Source organism: Toxorhynchites rutilus, chromosome 2 (assembly GCF_029784135.1).
Source record: "Toxorhynchites rutilus septentrionalis strain SRP chromosome 2, ASM2978413v1, whole genome shotgun sequence".
NCBI classification, from domain to species: domain Eukaryota; kingdom Metazoa; phylum Arthropoda; class Insecta; order Diptera; family Culicidae; genus Toxorhynchites; species Toxorhynchites rutilus.
Genome location: NC_073745.1, coordinates 4,051,778 through 4,075,021, shown reverse-complemented (window position 1 = coordinate 4,075,021; position 23,244 = coordinate 4,051,778). Strand labels below are relative to the sequence as shown.

At 35.1% G+C, this 23,244-nt stretch overlaps 1 protein-coding gene across 8 annotated transcripts in view; it reads left to right on the top strand.

The window, feature by feature from the left end:
* The window catches only part of LOC129764534 (putative polypeptide N-acetylgalactosaminyltransferase 9), a 270,199-nt gene that overhangs the window by 19,101 nt on the left and 227,854 nt on the right, over positions 1-23,244 (top strand). Inside the window, exon 3 of one of the 8 annotated variants that reach the window (XM_055763716.1) lies at positions 17,465-17,492. The exons of the other annotated variants lie outside the window; for them this stretch is intronic. The gene's annotated coding sequence lies outside the window, so the exon portion shown is untranslated. The remainder of the gene's footprint in view (positions 1-17,464; positions 17,493-23,244) is intronic. 8 annotated transcript variants of the gene reach the window in all.

Genomic DNA, 23,244 nt, shown 5'->3' with positions numbered 1-23,244 from the left:
GGGCCTATTAAATAAGACTCCTTCCATTGCGCCCTTTTTAGCTAGAAAATCTGCTTTTTCATTTCCTGGTATCGAACAATGAGAGGGAATCCATACAAAAGTGATATTAAATGATCTACTCATCAAAACACTTAAAAGCTGTTGGATTCCAGACAAGAAATACGAAGAATATCTAGACCTTACCGAACGAAGTGCCTCTAAAGAGCTGAGACTATCAGAAAAGATGTAAAAATGTTCGGGTGACAAGGACTGAATATGTTGTAAAGCAGTGTATATCGCAGCCAATTCCGCAACAAACACCGAACAATTTAAACTAAGCTTACGGAATGTGGAGAAGTCAATATTAAATACCCCAAAGCCTGTGGAACCATGAAGACTGGATCCATCAGTAAAAAAAGTTTTGGTTGAGTCAATATGTTTATATCTTGACAAGAATATTGCAGGCATAACTATTTGGCGGAGATCACCTGAAATACCACTAACATAAACTTTCATTGTCAAGTCAAAATTAATAGAAGGATTGAACAAAATTGAAGGAATGGATTGGAAACCAGATGAAGCCGATGGGCTTTCCAGGGTCAGAAATTCATGATATAGTAACATTCGCTTAGATTGAGTACCTAAGGTTAGCATTTTTTCAAAGTTTGCTATCACTATCGGATTGAGTGTTTCACAACGTATCAAAAAACGGAATGATAACTCGAAAAAGCGCACAGAAAGAGGAAGGATGCCAGCTAAAATTTCTAGGCTCATTGTATGCGTTGACTGCATACATCCTAGAGCAATACACAAACAGCGATATTGAATTCTCTCCAGTTGCAGAATATGAGTACGGGCAGCGGATCTGAAGCAAAAACTTCCATACTCCATAACAGATAGAACAGATGTTTTATACAACCTAATTAAGTCGTCAGGATGGGCCCCCACCAAGTCCCTGTTATGGATCGAAGAAAATTTATTCGTTTCTGACATTTTTGTTTCAAGTAGCCTATGTGTTTACCCCATGTGCCTCTGGAGTCAAACACAACTCCTAAATACTTGAATGACAAAGAGAGCCTAATTGTTCTACCCAAAAGTTTAAGTTGCAGTTGAGCAGGATGGTGTTTTCTTGAAAACACAACCATCTCTGACTTTTCAGTAGAAAACTCAAAACCCAATTTACAAGCCCAATCAACCAAATTATCAAGAGAAATCTGCAAGGGATTATACAGATCAATACTGTCTTTGCCCATTACCGACACTACGCAATCATCTGCATATTGTCTCAAAGTACAATTACCTGATAAACAAACATCAATGTCATTTACATAAAAGTTTTAAAGGATTGGACTAAGACATGTGCCTTGAGGGAGACCCATGTAGCTAATTCGTAAAACTGACGAAGAACCATGGGAAAAACTCATATGTTTTTCACGCATAAGGTTAAACAGAAAACTATTCAACCTCTGATGAAAGCAGAGCAAGACAATCATTAGTTCCTTTGCCTCTACGAAACCCGAACTGCGAAGGTGAGAGAAGGTTGTTGGATTCTATCCAGCTGTCTAAGCGACTTAGAATCATTTTCTCTAATAATTTACGAATGCAAGAAAGCATTGCTATTGGTCTATAAGAATTATAATCAGACGCAGGTTTACCAGGTTTCAGAATAGCTATAACTTTAATCTGTCGCCACTCATGTGGAACAACGTTCTGCTCAAGAAAAACATTGAACGATTTTAACAAACGTTTCTTCGCATTATCAGGAAGGTTTTTCAATAAGTTGAATTTGATCCTATCTGACCCCGGAGCCGAAATGTTACATGACAGAAGTGCAAGCGAAAATTCAGCCATACTGAATGGAGGCGCAATATCACCAGATGTCTCCAGGAAGGGAGGTGGAGCGGGGGCTGAATCTGGGCATATCTTCTTGGCAAAGTCATAGATCCACCTTTCAGAATATTCAATCTGTTCATTTGAATGAGAAGAATTTCTCATTTGTCTGGCAACTCTCCGAAGAGTGCTCAAAGAAGACTCTCGGGAAAGCCCATTCACAAAATTACGCCAATAACCTCTTTTTTTGGCTTTTATGAAGATTTTGAATTTACGCTCCAGATAAATGTAATTGTCGTAACGTTCGCAGGAGCCCGATTTACGCCAATCCTTGAACGCATTCGATTTTTCTTTATAAAGATCTGTGCAATCTTGATCCCACCACAGATTAGGAGGACGACTGCGAAACGAATTCCCAGGAAAACGTTTCGTCTGAGCATCAACTATCATGAATTAATCCTACTAGAAAATTATACTCTTCTAACGGGGGTAACTCATGAACTAATGCCACTGATTCTGAAATAATTGAAGAATATCTCTTCCAATCAATGTTTCTAGATAAATCATGCTGAACATTCATAGTTCCTGACGATTCAGAATAATTCGAAATAGAAACGGTGATTGGCAAATGATCACTTCCATGTGGATCTTGGATAACCTTCCAATAACAATCTAATGATAAAGAGGAAGAACAAAGGGATAGATCTAAGCGACTTGCGCGGCCTGGTGATGGAGCAATTCTTGTTGTATCACCTGTATTCAAAATTGTCATGTTGAATTCATCGCATAGATCAAAAATAGAATTAGCTCTGCGATCGTCAAAAGACTCACCCCAGCCAATTCCATGTGAGTTGAAATCTCCTAAAATAAGATGAGGTTGCGGTAGAAGCTCAATTATATTCACAAGGTAATTAAGCATTGTACTTGGAGGAATATAAATAGAAGCAATGCACAAATCTCTACCCTTGATACGTGCCTGACACGCACGAATTTCAATTCCTGTGACTAAAGGCAAGGGAATCCTGTAAAATGGATAGCATTTTTTAATACTTATGAGAACTCTTCCATAGGAATCATCACGGTCTAAACGAATAATATTGAAATCATGGATGTTTAACACATTGTCCGAACGAAGCCATGTTTCAGATAAAGCAAACACATCACAATTCAAAAAATGGAGCATTTGCTTGAAAGAGTCAAGTTTTGGTAGAAGACTTCTACAATTCCACTGTAAAATAGTAGACTTCTCTGACTCATTCAATAAATTAGGCATCGAAATTAATGAAGGAGAGGAGGGGCCACTTTGAAACCATTTGCTTAGCTAACTGACTGATAGTAGGGAGCCAAGCAGAAATGAGACATTTCATTGAATCTGAAATTCCGAAAATATCAAAGATCCATCCAACAATCGAAGAAAAAGAAATACCTCCTGTAAATGAATGGGGTTCAGGAGCCGATTGAGAAGCGAATCTGGAATGACTTGACAACTCAGGGAAATGAACGTCATAGTTAGAGGATCCCCAACCAGGAGGATTATTGTTGGAAGGAGCCGAAAAATGAGAAGAAGCTTCTGGTTGATTAGAGGATAACCCTCTTTTTTTAGCAGGCTTGGAGGAGGAAGTATTTTTTCTCTTTCTAGCTCTTCTCGCGATTATTGGATCGAAAGTAGTATCCGATTCATCATCCTCTGATAAAACAGAGAAACGATTTTCTGAAACCTCGGATACCTGAGGTGAAGCTGCCTTAAGAATATCAGCAAAGGTTCGCTTAGAACGATCCTTAAGTGATTGTTTAAGTTTAATAGAACGGGATTTGTGTTTTGGACATTCCTTAACTGTGTGAGGAACACCTCCACAAAGAATGCATTTATCAGCATCCTTATTGCAAGTGCTTTCATCATGGTCGACTCCACATTTAGAACATTTAATTTTATTGCAACAGAAGGTTTTAGTGTGACCTAACTGTTTGCAATTAGTGCATGTCATAATTTTGGGAGTAAATAATCTAACTGGAAGACGAAGCTTATCAATGAGCACATAATTTGGAAGAGCTGTGCCCTCAAAGGAGATTCTGAAAGGACCAGATGGGAAATATTTCTTTTCGTTACCATCCATTAAAAATGAATTCAGGGATCTTACTTCCAAAATTTTCACATGAGGAAGTTTTACATCATGAAAAATACCCTCTGCGTTTTCGAAATCTTTTAGTTGGAGAGATTTTTCCGAAACCACACCATTGATTTCAACAATGTGTGCCGGAATATACACTCGATATTCATCAGTGAACAAAGAATTATTAACAATCGCATTAGCGTCTTTGCAATCCGAGAGCACAACACGAAGTTTGTCTTTATTCACTTTTGTAATTTCCAAGACACTTGAGTACTTAGACTTCTAGTCTTTGCAAATTTGGGTCACCCTTAAAGGTTTCCCTTTGGGACGGAAGAATACCACCCAACGTGTTTTCGATGATCCCGAAACGTTCTGGTATTGTCGAATTCGAGAAAGATTCTTGGCAGGAACATTCTCAATGATTGAATGCTGAAGAGAATTAATTGGATTTTGAACCGAGGTGAGTGATACAGGATCATTTGTTGGTTGTGTCGAATTTTTTGTTGGGTTGGGTGTCGAATTTGACAGTAATTGGTTCTTCTTTTTCTTTGAAGGACGAACTTCAGAAAAACAATCATGAGGAGTATCTACGATGGTCATATCAACATCGGAGGTTTCGTTCCCCTCCATTTAGAAAAATTTGTGAAACAAAACTGAGAGTAGAAAGAGCATAAAACGTCTAACACGTACAGAAGTTAAAATAATTATATATGTGTTAAACAAAAAAAAAAATTAAATAAATAAAGAAACAGATAAATAGAATAAAAACAAAACAAAAACTTAGCTGCTTTATATTTTCCAGTAGCAAGAAATCTTCAAAAATCCTGTTCCAAGGTTCAATACAGCTTCACACACCGAAAGTACTTGAAAATGCAAAAATCGAATATCTTCTTCGGGGAATTTCACTCGCTGAACAAATGGGTCCAGTTACTGCACTATTTCTTCCGGAAAAAGTTTTCAAAACGCTGAAATGTCTTAGAGAAAGAAAAATCACAAAGAAAATCTGAAATATTCGCTATGATGAAAATTATACGTCACCTTTATTCCACGGCTTGCTGATGTATGAATTAAACGAAATTATTGATTAACATCACAAGAATGATCGAATTTGTTAATGAGAAAACGTTTCACGATTTATTGGTCAACATTATCACCAAGTGAGGCCATTTTTGAATCGTAATGTGACCGTTCCCGAACAAGAGCAAATACAAATTACAAATTGTTTATATTGACGTTCCGGTTCCTTTTTTGTATTAAAGAGGCTTTAAACTTTTTCAGCCCTGAAATCCATTTTTCTAGCCCTCAAAAGGGCCTTTGTGGAAAGCTTAACTCCAACCCCTCTTCATGTTTTGAGGAAGATAATTCACTCCCGCTTGCCGACAAACGGTGTTCACTTTACAAACATCAAAAGTGAAGTAAGTGAAGTGAAGTGATTCTATATTATCGCTTGTACATAAGTTGCTCGTGATTGACGGCACGGGAAGGTAAGCACAGAAATAGGCAGAATAAATATGTAGGAAAATGGGAATGATCCCAATTTTCTTCAAATTAAACTACAGTCAACTCTCCCTAATTCGATATCCAAGGGACCATCGAGTTAGGGAGAAATCGAGTTTTGGAGAGAAGAATGCTTGTAAAATCAATTAATGGTGCCATAAAATTCATCGAGTTAGGGAAAATATCGAGATACAGAACATCGAGTATGGGAGAGCTGACTGTATTTACGAACTTGGGAATCGTAATGTACAGCATATTAAACAAATCTCAGAGAAATATCGAACTAATCGGTTCGGATGCTCACGTATTTCTCACGTATTTATGGCAAGTTTCTGATCCAATGAACAAGGCATCATGGTACAAGAAACAGTTGTATAATACATCAATGAGAGCAAATGAAAAACATATTTATTAATTTTTGATAAAAAAAAAAATGGGTGGGTTATATCTATGATATAACCGCAAGGTTGACGTGGGACTACCTTAGCTTATCAATCATTCGTTTGTATTGATTAAATGTTTGATGGAATGAAACAATTCCCGAATTCAATTGAATTCAATATATTTGATTTGTAAGTAAAAAGATTGTGAAATGTCATGTAAGGTCAATTCATGCATTGTGATAGTAAATTTAATGACAATCCTTTTACGGTTTGTGAACGGGAGAATTTTCAAACGATTATTTTATTTTACATTTGCTTCTGAAATTTGCATCTCTCAAGTGTACGTACTTATCGAACCGCGCATTCGCTTGATTATATGAACTTCAGGCACTCAGTTCCGATTTTGACATGTATGTCGAACGCATATTGTTTAATGAATAGGCGTTATCGCAGCAAATGGTTAACAACATTTTGCCTAATCATCAAATGGTATGCGTAGAAATTCAATGAGCGGAAGATATGAAGGTATATCCTTCAATACAATAATGAATAACCGAGCCAAAGCATTGTGTTCGTACCCGCTTTTGTAATCCGTGCTAGGAAAACACTTTGCGGAGTGCAAAAAAATGCGGGTGCAGAGATACCCCCGACTTGCATGAATCAAAAACTTCAACTTCTACTTTTTATACTATGAAGGATTTAAACTTGAAAGTTCATTCGTCTCTAGTGTCTGCACGATTTTCCCAGGTTCCTAAGTTTAGGAGACCGTGTTAAAGAAACATATTCTAGTTTGCACAAAGGCAAGCGAGTACAAAAGTACTCGAAGCTTGCATTTATTTGCAGAGCCGATTTTCCCAGACATTTTGGTTTTGAAGTCTGTGTTAAGCAAACACATTTCAGTCGGAACAAGAGTGCCACTGACTTGCATGAATTTACAATGCCAATTTCCTCAGACACCTTGGTTCTGAAGTCTGTGTTGGGGAAACACATTTCAGTCGGACCAAAAATGCCCCCGACTTACATGTATTTGGAATGCCAATTTCCATCACGCTCCTTGGATTTAAAGTCTGTGTTAGGGAAACACATTTCAGTCGGAACAAAAATACCCCCGACTTTCATGTATTTGCAATGCTGATTTACCCAAGGCTGCTTGGGTTTGATGGCTGTGTTAGGGAAATCGTAGATCGGGCCAATCAAAATGAGGCAGTTATGCCGTTTAGATAACGCTTAACATTTTACAGTTATTCAATTGTTTATCTAATGAATGATAACATTTTATTAATTGCGATAGAAGGGTAGAAATATTCCCTATCAATTGATGTAAACATCTTTCCGATCCTGTCAGAAATGTTCGAGTTATGAGCATTCGGAATCTTTCATTTTTTCCTGCATGTTCTGTGTTTAGGTTTTCATTTTACCCCCCATACACTCCGGTTAGACGTAGTCCCACGTCAAAATAACTAAAAACAAGTTGTTTATATCATTCATCACACGGATTTAATGCAACACCTCGCTAAAGTGACCGAGCGGGACAGAAACTACGCTAATTGCAGAAATGTTATCCCGTTCGTTCTCTGTTCCTCATCCATAGCAAGCAGCGGATACTCGTATCTTCAATCGAGGAAATTATATAGCAAGCAACGAGATACAATCACTTGACGCTTGAACAGGACGAGTTTCGCGTGGTTCGATAGTTCGCTTCGTCGTGTTGCTGTAAAACACGATGAGCGCCATCGACATCCGTCTATAAAGAATGACAATTAATGTTAAAAAAAACTCTGCCCTACTGCATCCTTGTATGGAGTTAGCCAAGCCCGTTGTCACGATCCGCGAGCGCTTTATCCGCTATGGAGGGATTACGCGCTAACTTCTAGCGTCTATGGGATTGGAAAGTCTTCTGAAAAGGGCGAGATTTGTACTAATTCTTAGGTATCATATGAGTAACTTTGATGAAATTGCTTAAGTTTTAATTTTAAAAAATAAAAAAAATAAGAATTGAAGTTCTAAAATGAAAAAAAAAACATTTCGAAACTAAAATCGATTTTCCAAAAATGATAATTTGACAATAAATTTGGCTACAAATCGTCAAAACAGCAAAGCACATTTAATGAAAAACAATTTTTAATAATAATTTTAATAATTCCCCACAAAGTTTGAAAGAAACTCCTCTTAGGCAGAGGGTGCTGCCAACAGCGAGACGCGAATTAACGTGAAATCCCACTCTAGCGGATAAAATCCAACCAAAATGCATAGCATCCGCGCAGAATTCTTCGGCGACGTTTTCCAGTAATTGACTCGCGCGCACTGATCACACACATTGAATGGAGTGGACTGACCAAACCCCTCGGCGCGGAACAAACGGAAGAAAATGGGCACAAAAAAAGTCGAAATTCCCTCCGGTAGCATAAAAATCCAGTTTCACGTCCAAGGGTACATAGCGTCCGTCCGGTGGGAGATGAGAGGCAAACAAGAAACAAGAAACTGGGAAGGAGTATTGGGGGAATGGTATCTTCCTGTGAGCAGCAGCAGCAGCGCGCGATTGGTATTCCTCTGCTGTCAGAGTCAACACAACGAGTTGAAAACCTGATTCGAAGTAAGCTCAGTCGTTTGTGGATATCGTCGACACTGTTGGGAATTACAACGCAACACAACACAAACAAAGGAGAAACACAGCCAGGAACCATACTTTAAGATTCACTGCGCCCCGTTCGCGTCGAGGCGACTACTCGCGGGAAAGGTATTGTTAGTTTTGCAAATTTGCTACTTTCCATATAGAGGGTGTGTGTAATTGTGGTGTCGTCCCGTGTGGTCATTTTTACGAGCGCTTTGGTTCTTAGAGTTGTTATTAGCATCAGAGAATTACGGAGAATCTGACCCAAGCCGGTACAGGGGAACTTCGATATAACGTACCTCGTTATAACGTACCCTCGATATAACGTACACCTTATCAAAGTGTAAAGGAAATTTTTTTTCAATATTTTTTTTTTCTGATAGAACAATGAATTATCTGTATTGTGATGCTAAAACAAGTTTTGTACCTTCAATCAATCTCGAAATACAGCTGGTTTTGTGATTCCAGATTCTAAATGAATCAAGGTTTAATCAGCAATACGAAGGGAAACATCATGAGAAAGGCTGGCTTCGTCTTCTGATTGAAGTTATTCATTAACTTGACTAAAACAGCAACACAATAATGTATTATAGACTACGTTTGTGAGTACTTTATTATGCTTCGATACGACGTACAATTTTGAAAGTGAAATGTACGTTATATCGAAGTTTACCTGTATGTACCTATTGTTGTCGTCGGGGTGGATGACTGCCGTGAAATGTGCATCACAAGCATTCCTACGAAAAACTTTTACGAAAGTAAAGTTGAAGAATTCCATACTTCTTTTCTTGTTCAAAGCTTGAATTCCTTCCCTGCGAAGTACACGACGAGATACGGAGGATATCAGTCATCGGCTTAGATTGGTTCGCATATCGTGCCAGAGAGAACAGGAAAGGCTAAAACAAAAAATGCAATATTTTCTCGGTGAACGCTGTGCAGAAATGAACAAAAAAAAAAAACGTTTGTTCGTTCTACTTTCTTTCCCTGGAGCCTCTATAGCAGAGAGAGAGGATGGTATGATCGTATAATACACGTATCACCTACGGAAGGCTGAAGGAGGAGTTGCTGCAGGACTGCAAAACACGATTATGGCATAAATCGAAATTGGACACCCTTCGGCTGGCTGGGAACCGGTTTCCATTTTTCAGGCGTTACTTTGCGTGTTTGCACTGTTGAAGTTTGTGATTTTTTTTCTTTCTGCAGGAGAAGGGACCAATCATGGGATGAACGGAAAATTGAAATAAATGCTTCCATGGTAGGGACTAATTCAATTTTTATCATCGAATGTTCTGTGCAAGAGCAAGTGATTCGGTTTTATTGTTTGAAATTGGAAATGATTCAATTTCTCATTTCATGTGCGAAAATAAATTTTCTTCATCAAGATAGTTTATTTTAATTTGTATTTAACTGAAACAATCCAAGTTTTTTGGTTTTTTTTTTATTTTTGTCCGCTTTCGTTTATTTTTCGATTTTTCTCTTCTTTGATTATTGCGATTTTCGATTTTGATTCTTCAATTCGATTTTTTAATTTATTTATATTAATTTATTCGGTTCTCGATTTTTAGATTCTTCGATTCCACGATTCTTCTATTCTCGATTGTTCGGTTCTTTGATTTATCGATTCTTCGATTCTTCAATTTTTTGATCCCTCGATTTTTTTATTATACGATTATTTGATTGAATGTTTGATTTTTTAATTTTTCGATTTCATGATTCTTCGATTTTCCGATTCTTGGGTTTCTTGGTTCTTCGATTCATCATTTATACATTGATTCGATTCTTCGACTCTTCGACTCTTTAATTCTTTGATTCTTCGATTCTTCGATTCTTCGATTCTTCGATTCTTCGATTCATCAATTCTTCGATTCTTTGATTCTTTGATTCTTCGATTCTTCGATTCTTCGGTTGTTCTATTATTCGGTTCTTCGATTCTTCTATTTTTCAATTCTTAGATTTTCTAATTTTTCAATTTCTTGATTCTTTGATTTATTGATTTTTATATTTTTGCACTTTTGGATTTTCCGATTTATCGATTCTTCGTTTGTTTATTCTTTGACTCTTTGATTTTTCGATTTTTTAATTTTTTGAACTTCGATCCATCCATTCAATTTTGTTAAATATGTCGATTCGTCGATTCTTCAAGTCTCGATTTGTCAATTGTTCAATTGTTCAGTTTTTTCGATTATTTGATTATTTGATTTTTGGATTTTTGGATTTTTGGATTTTTGGATTTTTGGATTTTCTGATTTTCTGATTTTCTGATTTTCTAATTTTCAGATTTTCAGATTTTCAGATTTTCTGATTTTCTGATTTGCTGATTTTCTGATTTTCTGATTTTCTGATTTTCTGATTTTCTGATTTTCTGATTTTCTGATTTTCTGATTTTCTGATTTTCTGTTTTTCTGATTTTCTGATTTTCTGATTTTCTGATTTTCTGATTTTCTGATTTTCTGATTTTCTGATTTGCTGATTTTCTGATTTTCTGATTTTCTGTTTTTCTGTTTTTCTGATTTTCTGATTTTCTGATTTTCTAATTTTCTGATTTTCTGATTTTCTGATTTTCTGATTTTCTGATTTTCTGATTTTCTGATTTTCTGATTTTCTGATTTTCTGATTTTCTGATTTTCTGATTTTCTGATTTTCTGATTTTCTGATTTTCTGATTTTCTGATTTTCTGATTTTCTGATTTTCTGATTTTCTGATTTTCTGATTTTCTGATTTTCTGATTTTCTGATTTTCTGATTTTCTGATTTTCTGATTTTCTGATTTTCTGATTTTCTGATTTTCAGATTTTCAGATTTTCAGATTTTCTGATTTTCTGATTTGCTGATTTTCTGATTTTCTGATTTTCTGATTTTCTGATTTTCTGTTTTTCTGTTTTTCTGTTTTTCTGATTTTCTGATTTTCTGATTTTCTGATTTTCTGATTTTCTAATTGCTGATTTTCTATTTGCTGATTTTCTGATTTTCTGATTTTCTGATTTTCTGATTTTGTGATTTTCTGATTTTCTGATTTTCTGATTTTCTGATTTTCTGATTTTCTGATTTTCTGATTTTCTGATTTTCTGATTTTCTGATTTTCTGATTTTCTGATTTTCTGATTTTCTGATTTTCTGATTTTCTGATTTTCTGATTTTCTGATTTTCTGATTTTCTGATTTTCTGATTTTCTGATTTTCTGATTTTCTGATTTTCTGATTTTCTGATTTTCTGATTTTCTGATTTTCTGATTTTCTGATTTTCTGATTTTCTGATTTTCTGATTTTCTGATTTTCAGATTTTCTGATTTTCTCATTTTCTGATTTTCTGATTTTCTGATTTTCTGATTTTCTGATTTTCTGATTTTCTGATTTTCTGATTTTCTGATTTTCTGATTTTCTGATTTTCTGATTTTCTGATTTTCTGATTTTCTGATTTTCTGATTTTCTGATTTTCTGATTTTCTGATTTTCTGATTTTCTGATTTTCTGATTTTCTGATTTTCTGATTTTCTGATTTTCTGATTTTCTGATTTTCTGATTTTCTGATTTTCTGATTTTCTGATTTTCTGATTTTCTGTTTTTCTGATTTTCTGATTTTCTGATTTTCTGATTTTCTGATTTTCTGATTTTCAGATTTTCAGATTTTCAGATTTTCAGATTTTCAGATTTTCTGATTTTCTGATTTTCTGATTTTCTGATTTTCTGATTTTCTGATTTTCTGATTTTCTGATTTTCTGATTTTCAGATTTTCAGATTTTCAGATTTTCAGATTTTCAGATTTTCTGATTTTCAGATTTTCAGATTTTCTGATTTTCTGATTTTCTGATTTTCTGATTTGCTGATTTTCTGATTTTCTGATTTTCTGATTTTCTGATTTTCTGATTTTCTGATTTTCTGATTTTCTGATTTTCTGATTTTCTGATTTTCTGATTTTCTGATTTTCTGATTTTCTGATTTTCTGATTTTCTGATTTTCTGATTTTCTGATTTTCTGATTTTCTGATTTTCTGATTTTCTGATTTTCTGATTTTCTGATTTTCTGATTTTCTGATTTTCTGATTTTCTGATTTTCTGATTTTCTGATTTTCTGATTTTCTGATTTTCTGATTTTCTGATTTTCAGATTTTCAGATTTTCTGATTTGCTGATTTTCTGATTTTCTGATTTTCTGATTTTCTGATTTTCTGATTTTCTGATTTTCTGTTTTTCTGATTTTCTGATTTTCTGATTTTCTGATTTTCTGATTTTCTGATTTTCTGATTTTCTGATTTTCTGATTTTCTGATTTACTGATTTTCTGATTTTCTGATTTTCTGATTTTCTGATTTTCTGATTTTCAGATTTTCAGATTTTCAGATTTTCAGATTTTCAGATTTTCAGATTTTCAGATTTTCAGATTTTCTGCTTTTCTGTTTTTCTGTTTTTCTGTTTTTCTGTTTTTCTGTTTTTCTGTTTTTCTGTTTTTCTGTTTTTCTGTTTTTCTGTTTTTCTGTTTTTCTGTTTTTCTGTTTTTCTGTTTTTCTGTTTTTCTGTTTTTCTGTTTTTCTGTTTTTCTGTTTTTCTGTTTTTCTGTTTTTCTGTTTTTCTGTTTTTCTGTTTTTCTGTTTTTCTGTTTTTCTGTTTTTCTGTTTTTCTGTTTTTCTGTTTTTCTGTTTTTCTGTTTTTCTGTTTTTCTGTTTTTCTGTTTTTCTGTTTTTCTGTTTTTCTGTTTTTCTGTTTTTCTGTTTTTCTGTTTTTCTGTTTTTCTGTTTTTCTGTTTTTCTGTTTTTCTGTTTTTCTGTTTTTCTGTTTTTCTGTTTTTCTGTTTTTCTGTTTTTCTGTTTTTCTGTTTTTCTGTTTTTCTGTTTTTCTGTTTTTCTGTTTTTCTGTTTTTCTGTTTTTCTGTTTTTCTGTTTTTCTGTTTTTCTGTTTTTCTGTTTTTCTGTTTTTCTGTTTTTCTGTTTTTCTGTTTTTCTGTTTTTCTGTTTTTCTGTTTTTCTGTTTTTCTGTTTTTCTGTTTTTCTGTTTTTCTGTTTTTCTGTTTTTCTGTTTTTCTGTTTTTCTGTTTTTCTGTTTTTCTGTTTTTCTGTTTTTCTGTTTTTCTGTTTTTCTGTTTTTCTGTTTTTCTGTTTTTCTGTTTTTCTGTTTTTCTGTTTTTCTGTTTTTCTGTTTTTCTGTTTTTCTGTTTTTCTGTTTTTCTGTTTTTCTGTTTTTCTGTTTTTCTGTTTTTCTGTTTTTCTGTTTTTCTGTTTTTCTGTTTTTCTGTTTTTCTGTTTTTCTGTTTTTCTGTTTTTCTGTTTTTCTGTTTTTCTGTTTTTCTGTTTTTCTGTTTTTCTGTTTTTCTGTTTTTCTGTTTTTCTGTTTTTCTGTTTTTCTGTTTTTCTGTTTTTCTGTTTTTCTGTTTTTCTGTTTTTCTGTTTTTCTGTTTTTCTGTTTTTCTGTTTTTCTGTTTTTCTGTTTTTCTGTTTTTCTGTTTTTCTGTTTTTCTGTTTTTCTGTTTTTCTGTTTTTCTGTTTTTCTGTTTTTCTGTTTTTCTGTTTTTCTGTTTTTCTGTTTTTCTGTTTTTCTGTTTTTCTGTTTTTCTGTTTTTCTGTTTTTCTGTTTTTCTGTTTTTCTGTTTTTCTGTTTTTCTGTTTTTCTGTTTTTCTGTTTTTCTGTTTTTCTGTTTTTCTGTTTTTCTGTTTTTCTGTTTTTCTGTTTTTCTGTTTTTCTGTTTTTCTGTTTTTCTGTTTTTCTGTTTTTCTGTTTTTCTGTTTTTCTGTTTTTCTGTTTTTCTGTTTTTCTGTTTTTCTGTTTTTCTGTTTTTCTGTTTTTCTGTTTTTCTGTTTTTCTGTTTTTCTGTTTTTCTGTTTTTCTGTTTTCCTGTTTTTCTGTTTTTCTGTTTTTCTGTTTTTCTGTTTTTCTGTTTTTCTGTTTTTCTGTTTTTTTGTTTTTCTGTTTTTCTGTTTTTCTGTTTTTCTGTTTTTCTGTTTTTCTGTTTTTCTGTTTTTCTGTTTTTCTGTTTTTCTGTTATTGAACAACAAACGGTTGACATACTTCTTCGTATTCAACAAACCCACCTCCCCCATCCCTCAAAAAAAAAGCTTCTAACTGGGATTTTGATTTCCAATGAGAGGCATTATAACTAGGTAGGAGATGTCTATAATTTCAGCCCAAAACAAGAAAAAAAAAACACCAACAAGCTGTTAATGGGTGATTTTGAGCGGCATCCATTGACTAGTCTCCTCCGAAAAAAAGCGTACGCCATGGGTTTGCCCCTTTTTTGCATTATATTCCACTTAGGATCACTTGTGTTGTGGGCCTTTCCTGGTTTTACTCTTCGTTTGGGTATTTTCGATGCAAATTTGCGGCCTCGAAATGGGTCAACATTTGGTATGCGAAGTATCATTTAGAACCGCATTTGGAAGGGAGATTGGGAAAGGGTGTTCTGATCTCACTTTCAGCTGGCTACAACTGAATATGCAAACCATCTTTGGCAGATATTCAAATGACAGTCAATGACAACGGTCTCCTTGAACAACTGCAGTGTTAGTTGGATTTAATTCGGTGGAAGGGTATTAGGGTTCTTTTAAATTTTTCATTGTCGGCACTATTCAATGAAAGAAAAAACAGAAAGTGGGTTATATCTATGGTATAACCGCAATGGTAACGTAGGACTATCGTTGATTCAGTGATCCTTTGTCTGAAGTTAAATCTGAATCCATTCTGAATGAATGAATAAATGAATATTTGAGGGACTTCGGAAACGAGAGCGTTACGTTGGAGGTACAAGGTTTTATGCATCCAATATTGGATACGAAAATATCCTACTAATGGGGAAGAATAATATTCAGAAGCTATCCTGTTAATTGCGATTGATTAAAAAATCACAAAACCAAATGTATTTGGTCACAGTGTTACATGGATAGAAAACATTAAAATAAACTCTTTCACATGAATGTATTTTTAAATTCCCAGAGGAACTGGCAGATTATTTTCAGTAACGATTAGATATTTCCACATTTTCCTCGATACTGGAAGCCCACCAGTGGTTAATGCTAACTCGATAACCATCTGTTAATAGCACTTGATTGAAAAATATTTGGTCACAGTGTTACATGGGTAGGAAACATCAAAATAAACTCTTTCACATGAATGTAATTTTAAATTCCCAGAGGAACTGGCAGATTATTTTCCGGATCTTTCTCGATGCTGAATGGCATCCAAACGGAAAGAATTCCGCGCGTGTATGTGTGTGTGTGTGTAGCGGCTGCTTCGAGATCTTCCCGGGGAACCGTTTGTGGCATCACTCTCCTCCTGATGGATTCATGTCTGGCCTAAGGTGCACAAACAGGCTCTTGGTGACACCGTTCATCAGCTGAAAGCGCTGATAAACGAAGAGCTTCACCACAACAGCGACAACATGCTCCAATCGCTGTTCAATTAGAACTGAGTGGATTTCCGAGCGGCGCTCGCTTATATACCGATTGGTGATTTAAATAGCCTGCTTTGAAAGCAATTTTAAGACTATTGAAACAAGTTTTTGGATCAAAAAGTAACAAGTATAGAACGCGTAGACATTTTATCTTTCGAATGAAGTGTTTATCATACCATTTCGTTCAGTTGTTTAGGAGCTATTAACGCTCAAAATCTCGGTCTCCGGCGTAACGCTTTCCTTTTCGAAACTTTGATTTTACACCCCGGTATAGAAATGAAAGACGTAGTCCTACGTCAAAACAAAATGAAAGTGCTCATCGAGGAAAAAATAACGCAAAAGAACGAGAATTAATAAACGTAGGATATCAGAGGCTTGTTCGATAGTAAACTCTGACTGATTCCTCCGAGCGATCATATGTAACAGTTCTATTTTTACACTTCTTGATTCTCTTACTTGTGAGTTTGCGAAAATTCAGCAACGTAAACCCTAACCGAAAATGCTGGTCCAGCTAAAAATAACAAACATAACTTCACACTTCCCGAAGCACGAAGCCATTAAAATTCACGAAGCCATCGTCCATAAATAACCAACAGACAGCGGCAGCAGCAGCAGGTAAACTTCTCGCGAAACTCGGAAACCAGCTTTAGCCCCCAAACTACTACAACAAACACGTTTGCACACCGAATTGATCGTATTCGAGAGCTGTCAAACTCCGCTCTTCGTCTCGAATTTACTGAACCTGACCTGGAACCACATGAAAACGGACGAAAACGAGGCCAGCGAAGTTAGTCAGCAGCAGTCAGCCGTGTCTATGAAAATAAAGTCCAGATGTATGAATAAATAATAGGGCTTCAATACGTGCAACTTTTTAAAGCTGGGAGGCGGTAACGTTCCTGGATTATTTAGAGCGGAATCTGTTTCTGTCTAATTCTCCGACTTGAGTTGATTCGCACCTCTGTCAGCACGAGTTATGGGGTATAAAGGTCGAAGCCAACAGATAGAAAGGAAGCGCTGAAGCGTTACGGCGGTTTGGTATATTTTTGGCAGGCCATTAAAAAAAGTATCCATTGGCAAACCGGAACCGAGTTGGTGAATCTCGTAACACATTCTTCCATCGATGCTGTCGAAAATTCCGATTTCGGTGGATAATGGTGTCTGGGTTGCGAAACCCGTTACGAAGCAGCTATCAAAAAACATACGCACTGAAGCCCAAAATCCAACACATCATATTTTGTTACCTTCCGCCTTCGTGTATGGAATTCCGATTCAGATTATTTTTCTCGACCCCTTTTCTTCCATACATCAATATTGGGCTCTGAGTATCGTCATTTATCATTATGATTTCTGAGGTGTGCTTTCTGCCTCTTGGGAAATCGCTATCAGTGCCTATGTCAGACTTCTTATCACCTGTTGCGGTGGTGATGATTGAAACCGAATCGTTATTCGCTTCGTTATCGGGAACCGGAAACATTATTTACACGACCGAGGAGAGCTCATTTTGATAATGGATTCATTTGTCGATGGCTTGATTCGACTTTTTTTGTATCACTGTATCAAAACATGAAACACATTTCAAATCTTATTTTTTTCGTTCTACTTACAGGTAAAAGTCGGGAATATCAGTCGCGGAGTAACCGTCAAAATTAATGGAATTTGGTTCGTATTTTCACCAATATTCACAGCATTGATTTCCTGATGTTATACGAACATGTGAGTATATGTTTGATGACAGCTGATGAAGCAATTCCAACCACTACTATATTTTTTCAAGAGTTAGATAACAAAAGTGCCATTTTTCTTCATCTTGTGATCAATTCCAGTTAAAACTATCTTTTAGAACGGCGTAACCGGAGTTAGGGAAACCACTTTTCTGATAGTATTGTGATCTGTCACAAAGCTATCATAGATTTCATGCGCACTGTTGAAGTCCCTTACTCAAAATTGAATTGGAAAAAAATGAAACATTAACCCTTACATTTTTTGTTCTTCATTTACCTTACTACCTACTATTTATTTGAAATAATTATTTTCAATGAAAAAAAAAACAAACTATACTGAAATTGAATCAGTTAAGTACAAAAAATAGATACATAATTCTGCTTATAAAATCTTATGAAAGTAACTGTGTCAAGATTAAACGTTTTCGTGTTCTCATTTCCCATGAAGATTATCTAGCAATCCCACGAAGAAAGAATATACCGAAAGAATGCTTCGAATTTGTTCGAACCTGTTTTTCTATATTTATTTCTTTTCGAAAAATGTTACATTCGTATTTTTTACTTGGCTTTTAGGTTGCACCATCCTGAATTAGGGCGATTCGGCTTTCTTGTCGATTTTGCCTTTCATGAATTGAAAACTGAACCGATTTTTAATCCTATCAGCAAATGAAAAGTATTTGGATGAATTCTGTAAAAGAAAAATGCGCGTGAAATGCTCACTTTGATGAGCAATTATTAGAAATAATTATATTTAACACGTTGAGTGCCACGGTTTTATAGCGATTGGATGGACATTTTTAAACGTATTTGGACCATCGTTCCTTACGGTAGCGGAAGGTATTTCTATTCAAAAGGGAATGCTTATGAGCTTCTATGCTTATATTATTTACCATTATTATCATATGTTATACTGTCAGTCACCGGTGACTGACGCGGCCTAAACCAAAACTCAGTGTCAGTCACCGGTGCCACGTCAGTCAACGTCAACGTGTTAATTTGATGTCATACGGAAGATATTCAAAAACACAAACAATTCGTACACATGAAAAAACAGAGTGAGTTCAAATGAGTTCAAATAAACGAAAAAAGTCACAAGAGGGTTGTGTCCGAGACACGACCGCATAGTTGACGTAGGATTCCGTTAGGCTATCTGTTGATTTCGGATATTTTTGAAGAATTACATCGTTAAACTCTCTGATAATGATTTGGTGGCTCTTAAAAGGGCCGTTTTGTTTGGTTGTTGGGTATTGTTTGTTCCCTCCACCAGTGTTTACCGAGTGATGGTGACAGAAGGATGATAAACAGTAGTTGGATGGTGCATATCAGATAAAAGATATCGAAGTGAAACGAGATATGATGAAAACCGCCCTCTGTGATACTAGACAAGATACCTCCTGTGTTATGTATGGATGAAATAAAGAATAAAAAAATCACCAATCTATCTATCTATATATATATATATATAAATGGAGTGATGTCTGTCTGTCTGTCTGATTCTTATAGACTCGGAAACTACTGAACCGATCGACATGAAAATTGGTATGTAGGGGTTTTTGGGGCCGGGGAAGGTTTTCGTGATATTTTGAGACCCCTCCCCCCTCTCTAAGGGGGGGCTGCCATACAAATGAAACACAAATTTCTGCATTACTCGGAAATTAACCAAGCAAACGAAACCAAAGTTGGCATGTGAAAGTTTTAGGGTGCAATAAATGTTTCTATGATGGTTAGGCAGTCCTTCCCCCACTCAAAGGGGGGGCTGCCATACAAATGAAACACAAATTTCTGCATTACTCGAGAATTAATCAAGCAAATGAAACCAAATTTGGCATGTGGAGGTTTTAGGATGTAATAAATGTTTCTATGGTGTTAAGATACTCATTCCCTCCTCTTAGAGGGGGTTGCCGTACAAATGAAACACAAATTTTTGCATTACCCGAGAATTAATCAAGCAAATTAAACCAAATTAGGCATATGGAAACTTTAGGGTGCAATGAATGTTTCTATGGTGGTTAGATACCCCTCCCCCCTCTCTTAGGGGTGGCTGCCATACAAATAAAACACAAATTTCTGCATTACTCGAGAATTAATCAAGTAAATGGGCGGGACGAAGTTTGCCGGGTTAGCTAGTCTACTATAAAAGATCGTTTTTAAAGGAATCTTCATTAAAATTAGAATTTAAGTAGTGTTTAGAATTTGAATCGAAAAATGTCGACGCATGATTCAATTACCGAACAGTAGATGTTTGAACTACTATTTTATTTTCAGGCAAATATAGCAATAGTCACAATAACCGGATTCCAAACCGGTCAACTGAACCGGATTCCTGAAGTAGCAGATCGGACTCTATTCGATACAGACTCGATTATATATGATTCGATTATATACAATTTTGGAATATATTATATATATAATTTGAAAACACAAGTTTTATATCTCAAATATGACTTATTCCATGAAAAAATGTAAAATTTCAACGTTCAGAGAAAAGATAATTGACTATTCTAGGCACAATAGAATATAAATCGTGATTATTGAAGAATCTAATTAAAGGCTCACCAGGCATTGTTTGAAATGAGATTAGAAAATATTATATCGTTACATGTCGAAAAACAAATTATAGAGCGTTTAGAGAGCTTTAATTTAATTGATAGAAACAATCAAGTTTATTGTGCATTTTTTGGGATAAAACTAACAACAACAACTCGAAATCACTAACTTTTAAGTATAAGTTTAAGTTCTTTCTCTCAAAATGTTACCTAAATCAACAAATTGAAATGATTTATATAAAATATATAAAATATTACATGTAATAATTTTTTTTCACTTTCCAAACGAAGCAATGGAATCGAATTTGAATTATGGATTTGAGACAGAGGTTTCGTGCTCAAAAAGTTCTATCTATATATATAAAAATGGATTTCTGTCTGTCTGTCTGTCTGTCTTTTCTTATGGACTCGGAAACTACTGAACCGATCAACATGAAAATTGGTATGTAGGGGTTTTAGGGGTCGGGAAGATTCTTATGATAGTTCGAAACCACGCCATACAAATGTATTCAAGCAAACGAAACCAAATTTGGCATGTGAAGGTTTTAGGGTGCAACAAATGTTTTTTTGGTGGTTACATACTCCTCCCCCTTCTCTTAGGGGGGGCTGCCATACAAATGAAACACAAATTTCTGCACTACTCGAAAATTAATCAAGCAAATGAATCCAAATTAGGCATATGGAGGTTTTAGGGTGCTATAAATGTTTCTATGATGGTTAAATACTCCTCCCCCCCTCTCTTAGGGGGGCTACCATACAAATGAAACACAAATTTCTGCATTACTCGAGAATTTATCTAGCAAATGAAACCAAATTAGGCGTATGCAATAAATAATTCTATGGTGGTTAGACACTCCACCCTCCTCTCTAAGGGGGAGCTGCCATAAAAATGAAACACAAATTTCTACTTGACTCGAAAACTAATCAAGAAAATACCAAATTTGGCATGCGAAGGTTTTAGGGGCCTTTTCTATGGCTAATAGACACTCCTCCCGTCTCTCTGAGGGGGAAGAGTGGCTGCCATACAAATGAAGCATACATTTCCGCATAATTCAAGAACTAATAAAGCAAATGGAACTAAATTTGGCATGTGGAGGTTTTATGGGAAAGAAACATTTCTAAGGTGGTTCGACACTCCTCCCCCCTCTCTAATGGGGTCTCCCATACAAATGAAACACAAATTTCTGCATAACTCGAGAACTAATCAAGCAAACGAAACCAAATTTGACATGTGGAGGTTTTAGGACGCATCAAATGTTTCTATGGTGGTTCGACACTTCTCCCCCCTCTTTTAGGCAATCATGCAAATGAAAACATTTTCTGCATAACTCGAAAACTAATCAAGCAAAAGGGCCAAATATGTGAAGACTTTAGGGGGCACAAAACGTTTTTATGGTGAATGGACACTCCTCCCCTTCTCTAAGGGGAGAAGATGGGAGGGGTTTGTTTTTATTCTATCATATTTTCTGTATCAAACATGTATTCCATGTAACGGAGAAACATGTTATTTGCAAGTGGTTGAAAAATCTTGAACGAGAATTGTGTCTGAAAATAATCTCATATTATAATGATGAGTTTTGGTAGAAGTACTAGGATTTTTTTAATAAAAGGTAAACTCAACGAGGTCGATTAGAAGATCAATCAATGAATAGTTCTGTGATGGGACTCATGAACTTGCGCGTGAATGTTTTATGGTATTGATAACAAAAACAAATTTTGGGCGGGACGAAGTTTGCCGGGTCAGCTAGTGTAATATAAAATAATTACCAATACCGAACACAATTATCAATTTTTCTCATCAGTAAAAACATGTTACTTTAATATAGAGAAAACATATTTGAAATGGAAAAGGTAATTTTCTTTTATAATTTTTACTTTCTGAGTGTTTATTCAACCCACAGCGAATTTTGATTTGACTAACAACAACTGATACTATATGTAAAGCATATGGGAAATCACTTTTTCTAATATTTCTTCACTTTTCCAATTTTTCTCGCCGTATAAACTTTCCTTGGGTGAAAATGAACATAACAGAACAGACAGCTTAAACCAAACGACCCGTTCTAGAGCGGGAACACACCTTGGTTTTTATTTATGAAAATTGAAATAAATCGTTTCTTATATCATGTTATTTTTAACACAACTGCTACCATATACAATTTTACACTTACATTTGTGCTAAATTTTTCACAATACACGATAGGTCATATGAAATTTCACGAAACAATCAACATTAAAGCTTCAAATTTAAATTTTATTTGCTAGAATAAAATATAAAAATGTCGCCGACTTGCATATATTTGCAATGCCGATTTCGCCCAGGCACCTTGGTTTTGATATCTCTGTTAGGGACCCGCCGCATGTGTCGTTAATTTCGACCAATCAGAAGTGGGTATTTCCGTTAGGATACGGGTTGAGATTTATCAATTGTTCAATAGTTAGTTTCATGAATTATATTATTTTCATCAATATAAAAAATTGTTATGGAGTACCGAAATCGGTTGACGCAAAAATTTCATCAATCCATCATAAAATGACTGAGCAATAAGCGTTTGAAATTGGACAATTTCCACGATTTTCGATTTTCAATTTGTACCCCAATATGTTCCCGAAAGACGCAATCCTACGTCAAAATCATGCGAATAAAACTGGACACATACAAAGTCAAAATAAAGCCAAAATCCGAACATCCAAAAAAAAAAAACTGAATAGACTGAAAAAAAATCGGACACACGAAAGAAAACGTGAACGCAAAAAACCGGACATATGAACAAGATGATCCAAACATTTGAAAGAAATCCGGGTAAGCGCGAAAAATTCCAGGACAAACAAGAAAAATTCGGATGCAGCGAAATATCCGACTACACGAAAAAAAAATATCCGCACAAACGTTGGAAAATCTGAACGTAGAAAAAAAACCAAACAAATGAAAACAAAAACGGGTATACGAAAAAACATTCGAAAAAATCCAGATATACGAAACGAAAGTTCGGAAACACGGAAAATCCAGACGCACGAAAAAAATCTGAACATATGAAGAAACCCCGGACATTTGAGAAAAACTCGGATACACAAAAAAACCGAACATAACAAAAAATCATAAAAAAATAAATAAATCGGAGAAACGAAAAAAAACATTCCAGTGGGAAAATACACATGCAAAATATGGACAAACGCGATAATATCTTATGCGCGAAA